Raw genomic sequence first — 11,179 nt, forward strand, 5'->3', positions numbered from 1 at the left:
CCAGTGTTTAAAGTAGGGAAGAAAAAAATATGACCATTTTGTGTGAGAAAACATATAGATCCAAGTTAGAAAAGGTGTTGAAATTATCTATATATTATTTTTATGAAAATTAAACAATTTCTATTTATCAACCACCTACTCTAAAGTCCCTGATTAACATTTTACTCTGCCTTCTCCTTTTATTAATAATTTTATAGGAGTTATATCCAGGGGAATTCCAAGTCTACTCCTGCTGATGCTCAACAAAGTGGTAATGTAGGCCTGAAATTCAATGTGCTCAGAGACAGAAAACAGGACCCTGTAAATGCTAGGCATCTACCACTTCAGCTATCTCCCAAGCCCCTCTGACTAACCCTTTATAAGAGTAATGGTCAAGTTACATATAGCCCCCATGTGAAACATACCTTATTAACTAATTTTGTGCAACCAACTATGCACATTTTCAACTAAATAAGAATCAATACTACTATTCCACAACACATAAAATTATTCAAAATTTGTAAAAAACTAAAGTTCGCCGACGGGGCACGGGCACTCACGGGCTCTCTGGGCGGCTCTGTCTCACCACCCACGTTCAGTGCTCTGGAACCGCTGTGTATGGCTGTGGTCAAGGGCATGCGACGGAAGGAACGAGGACCAAGCTGGTTGCTGATTAGTTACCGTTTATTCAATCTTCCATCTTTCTCATCTCCCGCACTCCCAGCTCTGTCCTCTCTCTCTCAATCTACTGCAGCATCTCCCCTTCTCTTGTCTCTCCTACTTGTCTCTCTAGGCTACACCCAGCCAGGTAGCAAAATCAACATAAGAAAGCCCTTCCTGAGGGCAGGACATTCCAAAGCCCTTCCTGACTCTTAAGGTTTTTTTCCTTTCCTTAGTCCAAACACTTATTAACATCTTAATACTAGTTATTTTTGTATGGACATAGCAAGAGATACATTGAGGCTTGCAAGGCAGCTCTCCTGTTAACATCTTGCCAAAGACTCAGACCACAGCACTCAGGCCAGATTAATCATTCCTCACCCTAGCAGGGTCCAAATCTAGTTATCACTGTTTGCATCATGACAACATTTGTCCATGATCAAGCTCTTAACTTATTGTTAAGCATTAGGCACTTTGGCCAGGCCCATCTCGATGCCAGGGTAGCACACAACTCACTGCTTGCCCTGGGTCCGTCTCAAACCTTGTCAGGACCCTACTTTTGGGAGTGCTAGGAAGTAAGGGCAGCTGAGGCTTAGGTCCAGAGAACAGATGCCCAGGAGGAAAATATCATGACATAAGGTTACAAAAGCATAGCATTTGCTAAGTCTTCCTTGTCCATACAAAAAGGACATTGCTCTGAATAAACTATGCAAAGGACTCAAGGAGAAGAGAAAAACAATATTTACAAGTCAATAGAACACTAAGAAAGAAGCTATAAATAAACAAAGAGGAATGGGAGCACCGTGAAGGGAGTAACCCAATAAACCTAAACTACCTGAAGCTATGTTATCTTATAAAAAATTCATATTTCAAGTGTTCATAAATAATTTTTGGAACATAGTCTTTCTCATTTCCTTACATATTGCCTATGGCTGCCACGAAAGCCACAAAAGTAGAGTTGGGTTTTTATATCGGAGACTCCAGGACCTGAAAAACCTAAAATATCTACTACCTGATCCTGAAATAAGAAGTTTATTAACTCTTACTTCCTTGTTTTCCAAGGAACTTCTATGTAACTCCTAATTATAACCCTAAGAGCTATTTGATACTAGCCGGAATTCTGAAAATTAGGAAAACCCACAAGAGTTTAGTGCCTATTCAAGTTACAGACCTAGTAAATAAAGGGAGAAATTTTTAACTCCAGTTACCTAGTTTCAAATCCGTAATATATTCTACAACAATATCACTTTTTAAGATGCTGAGCCCTGTCCAGGGAAATATATAGTTGGGTGCCTTGTACATAGCCTATACAAGTTCAGTCCACTGAGCACTTTCAGGAGTTATCCTAAGTTCAGAGTTCTGAGGACCCCTGGGTGTGGCACTCCCAAAACAGTAAAGCCCTCTTGATTAATCAATGAGTTTAGTTATTTGGTGCTAAAATTTGGTGGGTAAAAGCTTTAAATTGGTGGTAAAACATTTCTCAGTCGAGAAACTTTAACTCCAAAAATATATCAATATGATACACTGCGTATTATATATAGTGGTCCTTGGGGTACCAAATGCAATGTCCAGGAATTGAACAAGGGTTAGAAATATGCAAGACAAGCAATTTAAACTCTGTGCTATATCTCCAGCATATTTTGCAGGACTTTCCAAGTAGTGCCTAGGGAGCCCAGGGCCACTCTTCGTTGGGGCCGCTATTAATGATACTTGACCCACACTGTTCAAAGTTTAACTTGGTCAGATATGTGATGCTGCTCGGGCTTTGTGGTACTGGGCACCAATGGAACTACTCTGGCAGTGGTCAGGGGCCATAAGGGCCACACTGCAGTTCTCACTATTGGTTAGCACAAGTGTTGGTGTTCCTGGGGCAGTGTTTCTGGAGATTGAACTTGGGATCTTGTGGTTGACAGGCATGTATTCACCCCTTTGAGCTATCTCTCTGGTCCCAAGTATTGTGATAGTCTTTCTAAAACTTTTTCAATCTCTAAAACTTATGATCAGAAAACTTCAAGATGGGTAATTAAAGGGTACTGGGATGGGTGTGGGCGTAGCCTTAAAATCAGGTGATTAGTTTGAAAGGCTTCTTTGAGGAGGTGACTTTGTGCAAGATTGGGGCGTCCTGCTGTCAGGAATGGGGGTGGGGTGCTCCAGTATGCAAACACTCTGGTTCTTTAATCAGTCTCCAAGCACTGAGGAGGTGATTTTGAAAAATAGAGATTCTAAAGTTAAGAGACCAGCAATTCATTGTGTCTCTTCTATTGTTATTTTGTTAGATTGCTAATTTGTACTTTTGATGCATTTTAGTCTTGTTATTTAACATGCTCCAAGTAGTTGCTTCTTGTTTCTAAGAAAAGAAAAAAATGGTGCATTACTTATACGAAGAGGCAGTGTTTCTGAGTAGAGTAAAACTGTTTTTTTGGTCTTGCCTCACATATTTGGTGCAAGCCTATATCTGTTTCCATATTTGTCACTAAAACAAAGACCTACTGATTTTTCAGTTTCTTTGCTAATTAAATGAGAAAACATACTTTATAAACTAAGAGATAATGAAAATATTGTGTATTACACATTTTACAGTTTTAAAAGTTTCAAATTATTCCACAAGTGAGAAAATGGAGATAGATCCTGACCTGAAACCAAAAAAAAAAACACATTAACTCAAAAATAATCAAAGACCTAAGTAATTTTAAAAAACTTTTTATAACCATGTTTACCAAAGTAGGTAATACAGCTTCTGCAGAGTGCTATTTGAGTCAAGGTGGGGACACTGGACTCTAGAACAGTTAGAGAGTGCTGTTTGTTCACTATAGAAGGTAGGTTTGGCGGGAGGAGGGGGGGAGGGGGGTAGCGATTATTTTCTGAAAAGATGGCAATAGGCCTCTGTTTTATAACAATAATTAAAAACCAGATTTTTAAATGAGCAAAGGACTTAAATAGACCTTTCTCCAAAAATACAAATAGTCAATGTGCATATAAAAATGCTCCAAATCAGGGCTGGAGTGATAGCACAGCGGGTAGGGCATTTGCCTTGCACGCGGCCAACCCGGGTTCAAATCCCAGCATCCCATATGGTCCCCTGAGCACCGCCAGGGGTGATTCCTGAGTGCATGAGACAGGAGTGACCCCTGTGCATTGCTGGGTGTGACCCAAAAAGCAAAAAAAAAAATGCTCCAAATCTAGTCATTAGGAAAATGCAAATCACAACCACACTGAGATACTAGTTAATACCCACCAGGATCACCAAAAAGCACACAAACAAAGAACAATTAAGTAACAAATATTAACAAGAATAGGGAGAAAATGGAACTATTATAAAGGTAGTAAAACTATAAAATGGTACAGCCACTGTGGGTAACAGTTTGGTGATTCCTCAACAAGTAAACAGAATTACCATGCAACCCAGTGATTCCTCTCATTCCACTCCTGAGTATATAACCAAAATAACTGAGAACAAGTAATAAAATCCTTGTGCATGATTATAGAGGCAAATGGTAGAAATATTTTAAGTGCCTGTGAACTGATAAATACACAAACAAATGTATTATATTCTTATGATGGAATATTGCTCAGACATAAGAAGTAATGAAGTATTGATACATGCCACAACACTGTTAGTTTTTTTTTTAAAAAAAAAGCAAAGTGGGAAAGAAACAGGCACAAAAGCCACATAGTGCATAATGTAAAATACATAAAATAGATAAATCTATTGAGTCAGCATGTTAGTGGTTACCAAGTGCAGTGCAGATGGAGAGTAACCACTTACTGTGTACAGGATTTCCTTTCAGGGTGGTAACAATGCTTTGGAATTAGAACCATCAAAGTACTTAATGACACTGAATTGTACCCTCTAATAATAATCGTTACAGCACAATCCCCAGCACCCCATATGGTTCCTCGAGTCCTGAGCACAGAGCCAGGGGTAAGCTCTGAGCACTGCCTGCTGTGGCCCAAAATAACCATCAAAAAAGACTGACTAGATTAAAAGTGCAACTCAGAGACCGGAAGAAAATATTTGCCCACCACTCATTTGGCAACAATTCATATTTAAGATATATCGTGCTAAGCTTTACAAGAGCCAATATATAAGAAAAGCACTTGCAAAACTTAGCAACAACTGTAAAAAACTAAAGCACGCCTTGGGGTGCGTGCACCCGCAGGCTCTCTGGGCAGCTCTGTCTCACCGCTCGCGTTTGGTGCTCTGGAACCACTGTGTATGGGCTGGATCGGGACAGCCGCTGGCCAAGGACAGGCTAAGGAAGAACGAGGACCAAGCTTGTTGCTGATTACTTACCGTTTATTCAATCTTCCATCTTTCTCATCTCCCACACTCCCAGCTCCAGCCTCTCTCTGGATCAACTGCAGCCTCTCTCGCTTCTCTAGTCTCCCCTCCTACTTCTCTCACCCACCTTGCCCCCTAGGCTACACCCAGCCAGGTAGCAAAATCAACATAATAAAGCCCTTCCTGAGGGCTGACAGGTTCAAAGGGAACACAATCTAGGGGCATTCCAAAGCCCTTCCTGACTGCCAGTAGGCAAAATACCTCTTAAGGGTTTTTTCTCCTCTCCTTATTCCAAACACTTCTTAACATCTTAATACTATTATTTTTGTATGGTCATAGCAAGAGATACATTGAGGCTTGCAAGGCAGCTCTCCTGGCAACATCTTGCCACAGACTACAGCACTCAGGCCAGATTAATCATTCCTCACCCTAGCAGGGTCCAAATCTAGTTATCATTGTTTGGATCATGACATTTGTCCATGATCAAGCTCTTAACTTATAGTTAAGCATTAGGCACTTTGGCCAGGCCCATCTCGATGCCAGGGTAGCACACAACTCACCACTTGCCCTGGGGAACCCTGCTTTTGGGGGTGCTAGGAAGTAAGGGCAGCTAAGGCTTAGGTTGAGAGAACAGATGCCCAGGAGGAAAATAGCATGTAGAGTCAAATGACTCCCAGGTTATAAAAGCATAGCATTTCCTAAGTCTTCCTGTGCCCATACAAAAAGGACATGGCTCTGAATAAACTATGCAAAGGACTCAAGGAGAAGAGGAAAACAGTATTTACAAGTCAACAGAACACTAAGAAAGAAGCTACAAATAAACAAAGAGGAATAGGAGCACTGTAATGGGAATAACCCAATAAACCTAAACTACCTGAGGCTATGTTATCCTACAAACAACAACAAAAATCTTAGCAAAAATGGGGGGAAGAAAGAAACAAATACTCCCTCATCAAAAAATCTGGGGAAGAGATAAACAGATAGCCAGTGGGTACATGGAAAATGCTCATTACTTATAATGGAAATAAAAATCAAAACAACTAGACATATTCTCATACCACTGAGATTAGCACAGATAAAAAAGAATAAAAGCAATTAGTTGGTGTGCATGTTGGGGGGAAAGAAACCCTCATCCACTATTAGTGGTAATGTTGACTGGTTCAACCTCTCTAAAAAACAGTATGAACACCTCAAAAATATAAAAACTGGGCTTCCATATAACCCAGTCTTTCCACCTCTTGGCATCTACTCCAAGGGCCCAAAAAATACTATTTTGAAAAGACATTTGTGCTCCTATTTTCACTGCAGCACAACTAACAAAAGCCAAAATCTGAAAACTACCCAAATTTCCAAGAACAGATTACTGCTAAAGGAAACTGTGGTATGAAATCATATAATCTGTCACTAATATGGATGGAACTAGAGGGCATCATAGAGTTGGTGAGAAGGAGAAGGACAGATACAAATGAGCTTGCTCATATGTGAGATATGAAGAAACATAATAAGGGAGCAAAAAGTAGCCAAAGGCATAAGAACTAGAAAATTGGTCTACAGAACTGAATAAATTGGTCTACAGAACTGTGCGGTGGAGAATAGATGAGAGAGGGGCCTTTGGGACACTGGTCTAGGGAAGTGGGCATTCTGGTGTTGGGTGTGGTGTTGAAATGATGTATGCATAATACTATCATTAAGAGTAAATCATGAGGGTGCTGGAGCGATAGCACAGCCGGTAGGGCATTTGCCTTGCACGCGGCCGACCCGGGTTCAATTCCCAGCATCCCATATGGTCCCCGGAGCACCACCAGGAGTAATTCCTGAGTGCATGAGCCAGGTGTACCCCTTTTACATCACTGAATGTGACTCAAAAAACCTACCCCAAAAAGAAACCTTATTAAAAGAGTAAATCAAGATTCCTCAATAAAAATGGATGGAAAAAAAAGTTCACAAAAATTAACATATCCCTGAGTGAAAAAAGTATTAAAGGCTCACTCCTGCAGTAAGTTAATGTCAACATTTTCCAAACCAAATATCTCATGAGTTTTGTTGTAAACAATTCAAAAATGACATCAGATTTTACTTTGGGATCTTTGAGGATTTCTGAATGAACACTATACTGTACATAGCCCATTACAATCATCAAATCATAACAATACCATCAGTTCAATTTCAAACAATAAAGGAAAAGACCTAGCGCTCTGAAAGAATTCTGGTTATTTATCAGAAGACATAATGAAGTAGATATGTAAATAGAGCTTCTTTAGTTATACTAAGATGGGAGGCTGAGAAATGAAAGGTTTCACTCCAAACACAAATTCTCCTCCCCATAAACACATATGCATAGTTTAAATTCTCAGTTACTTTTAATTATCTGACTAGATATCTGATAATAATGGCAGTTCTTATTTTTCTTTACTTCTGACCACTATTATTCTTTTATTTGTTGTCCAATGAATTATTTATGGGCCAAGAAAAGGAAAACTGAGTGGGAGAAGGCCTCTAGATAAAATAGTTAAAAGTTAAATTAAATTAAAGAACTTTAACTCCTAAAAATACTACATAAAGAATGACAGACTTCTCAGAGGGAGAGATCATCATAGAATGAAGTCCCTCACATGTGGGATATAAAGAAGCATAATGGTGGAATAACTAATATCCAAAGACAATGAGAACTGGTCTTCAGTAGGAAGCATGCCACTTGGAGGGATTGGGGGATAGAATAGGGAGGGGGCAATGACTAGCAAGGTTCAAATGAGAGGAGGAGGTGATGTTGAGAGGTGCTAAAGTGTTATGCATGAAAACCTATCAGTATCAGTACTATAAACCACAGGGCAAAAATCCCCAAAAGCAAGCCTCTTACAGAGGCAGAATGGTGGGTGGTAAACAAATAGTTTGAGGTGGGGGGCAACTGGTAGAGGGAAGTGGTCACTGGTGAAGGGACTAGTGTTGAAATATTGAATACCTGAAACCCAAATGTGAATAATTTTGTAATTTCACAGTGATTACATATGAAATTTTTCAAGAGTGGTAGACTTGTAATATAAGGACAAATACTGAGCTAGAAGGCAGAACCCCAAATCCTACCATTTAACCTTGTAGGGACAAATCTTTTTCAAAACTTTAATTTTCGGGGGCTGGAGTGATAGCACAGCGGGTAGGGCGTTTGCCTTGCACGCGGCCGACCCGGGTTCGAATCCCAGCATCCCATATGGTCCCCTGAGCACCGCCAGGGGTGATTCCTGAGTGCATGAGCCAGGAGTGACCCCTGTGCATCGCCGGGTGTGACCCAAAAAGCAAAAAAAAAAAAAAAAAACTTTAATTTTCTCTCAAGTATAGAGAAAAATATCTTTCTGCCTGCCTTCCAAAAGAAACACAGTAATAAAATTATATGCAAAGTATGATGGACCACTAAAGAGGTGCAACCTACTATAACTTGGTGGAGAATGCTAAGAAAAGGGAAATAGGTTTTCCTGAGCAGCTAGTGGCAGAGGTGAGTCTAAGAAGACAAAGTTTAAAGTCAAAGGGAGGGGGACAGAGAGAGCATTCCAGGTAGGCAGCAGGGGCAAAAGAAAAGAGATGATTACCACTTCATCAGTAGCAAAGTCAAAGATGAACATCACTGTTTTAAGAATCTTTCTGAAGTCAAAGGCTCCTACTCAGCAGAACAGTCCTTAAACTTCTATCTCAATATAAGATTTTAACTTTATCTCATTCCCCTCCCCTAACATTCTTTGCTTACACTTTTCAATCCCTATAGCTAGTTTTTACACTCCTGGTACACAGAGTTCAAAATGAGGACTACCTTGTCGGCCAGAGTTGGTACAACATTTCCAAGTTCTTGTCCTGTTTTTATTCTTACACCACTTAAAATTCATCTTGATCTAAGAGAATATGAATAGGGTATTAACCTTTGCATTCAAATTATGGGTACTGAAAATAACATCAAAGCAGAATAAGAGAAAGAGAGTGTTCTCAAATTTGCAACATTTCCAAGATAACCGAATACCCTGGTCATGAAAGTTGAAAATCCATAAACCATTAATCATGCCCTGGAACAGAATGAGACCATCGATGACATTCTTAGCAGAAAACACGGAATATATTGAGAGAATAAAATGTCCAAGTAATGCGTTGTAATTTAAACTCACACCAGAGAGCAAATGTCAAATTTCAAAATAAATTCAGAATGACAAAAAAATCATTTATTTTAGCGTTGAAAATTATCTTTAATGCATTTGACATATCTTTCATGCAGGTGTCTTTCCTTTGGATTGATTGTGATCAATTTCTAAACTCATCAACACGAAGGACAGAGACACCTGCTGCTCTGTGGCAGCTATTGAGCCCTCTTGTAAAGTTCACTTGGTGTTATTACTGTAGATGAAAAACAAGGAACAATGTACCCGCTCCAAATTAGATGCAATAACTAGTATACATAAAAATTTTGCAACTCGAACTATTTATATAATTGTTCCAGCCAACTGGAACAATTAAGATAAATACACTTAAGAAAGATAGCCATACTACTCACATGTGTTTAGCGGGTTCAATTTCATTTTAACTACGGTATCAACTTCCATGATACGAGATACTCACACGTGCAGGATTTTGACCCACACCTATAAATGCTTCACGTGCTTAACTAGTCAAAAACCTCTTTCAATATCATGAAGTCACCACTTTTATCCTACACCTATATCATCATCTCCCAATTCCTTACCGACATTCACAAAACACCACGCATTCCCAAATGACACAAATCAAACCAGCAGTATCCCTCACCCATTCAGTGCTATCAACCTTCACACATCTACTGAATGTCTCAATCAAATCCAATTTTCCCCATCCAATACCCGCAACGTCCCATACCCAAAGCGATCTTCTCTGTAAGTAGACACAATCTCACTTAAATAATCAATCCTTTGTCAACCATCCCTTGACCGTCCCCCCCTCCCCTTCCTCGTCCCCTTAGAATTCTCCTCCCCTTCCTCGTCCCCTTAGTATTCCATCAACTCCCAAAGTTGCCACACCTCAAAAAAAACAAAACAGGGAGAATCATCTGAACGCTCATCTAAAATTTTGAATTTTGATGATTCAAAATGTGATGATTTTGAATCATCAAAATCCTCATCCGAACCTCCAACCTACCCTTTCGTACTTTTCCCCTCTCAATGCCTCTTCACTCGTCCCCCCCCCCCACTGACAGCGAGTCCGACAACCCTTCCCATCCCAGCCCAGCCTCCTCCCACGCCTCCCGGGGAAGGCAATCAAGCTGCCGCGGTCAAGCCGACCCCCATGAAAGCGCTTACTCAGGAAGAGTCTCGGCCTCCGCCTCTTTCCATTCATTCACCACCCATTCATCTCACAGCCGGATTCCAGACACGCCCCTCCTTCCCCCCAGTCCCCCCCTCGGCCTCCTCCTAGCTCTTCGCCTCGGCCGGCCCTAGACCCTCACCAGATTAGCGGCTCCACCGAGGGAGACTCAGATTCTTTCTGCTTCTCCCTCACCCTCTTTCAATCCTCGGCGCTCGCCCCTCGACGAGCCATGCAGTGTAACACACAGACACACACCGCCTCCTCCTCTGTTGCCTCCTCGGACGGTTATTACTCCCCTCTGTCTAGAGCTCCGCTGCTCGGCGTGTGCGCGTGCGCGCGCAGAGCGTTCCCCGCGAGCCCACCCGGCCGGCCCCGGCCGCTAGGCAGAGAGCGGGCAGGGTAGGAGCGCGGAGCCCGAGACGAAGCTCGCGCCCGCAAGGGATCCGAGCCGGCGCACGCGTACTCCAGCCAGGGAGATTCTGGAGAGGGGCACTGAGGAGAGAGGCGGGGGAGGGGCGGAGGAAACGGAACGAGCGGCCCCAATTCCGAATATCCCCTCGCCTGGGGCGATGCCGAGTGCCTGGCCAACCAGAATGTGTGTGCTCCTTCCCCGCCCTCCGCAACGTCGCGGGAGAGAGGGACGCACGTCGAGAGAAACGGTTCTCTCCTCTCCCAAAAGAACACCTCTTCTGAAGAGCCACGAATGACACCTCCGGTGGGCTCGAAAGCTGGCAGTCTTGCTCCACGGCTGCTTTACCTGCTCCCCCCCCAAAAGAATAAAAATAAAACGGCCACGTACACATTCTCTCCTAACCACCGTCACCCACTGCCAGCCCTCTGCGAGCCTCTCAATGCCGTAGCTTGGTCAAACGTGCGGCACGCCGGCACCTAATTCCCATTTCCTAACTCCCGACTTTTCTCGCGAGATCCATACCTGCCGGCTTT

The 11,179-nt window shown here is 42.0% G+C and overlaps 1 protein-coding gene across 1 annotated transcript in view; it reads right to left on the minus strand.

Annotated features, from left to right (window-relative positions):
* FAM120C (family with sequence similarity 120C) overlaps positions 1 to 10,860 on the minus strand; it is a 432,369-nt gene extending 421,509 nt beyond the window's left edge. The window contains exon 1 of the mRNA XM_055123233.1: positions 10,374 to 10,860. The gene's annotated coding sequence lies outside the window, so the exon portion shown is untranslated. The remainder of the gene's footprint in view (positions 1 to 10,373) is intronic.
* Positions 10,861 to 11,179: the final 319 nt, after the last annotated feature.

Source organism: Sorex araneus, chromosome X (assembly GCF_027595985.1).
Source record: "Sorex araneus isolate mSorAra2 chromosome X, mSorAra2.pri, whole genome shotgun sequence".
Taxonomy (NCBI): Eukaryota; Metazoa; Chordata; class Mammalia; order Eulipotyphla; family Soricidae; genus Sorex; species Sorex araneus.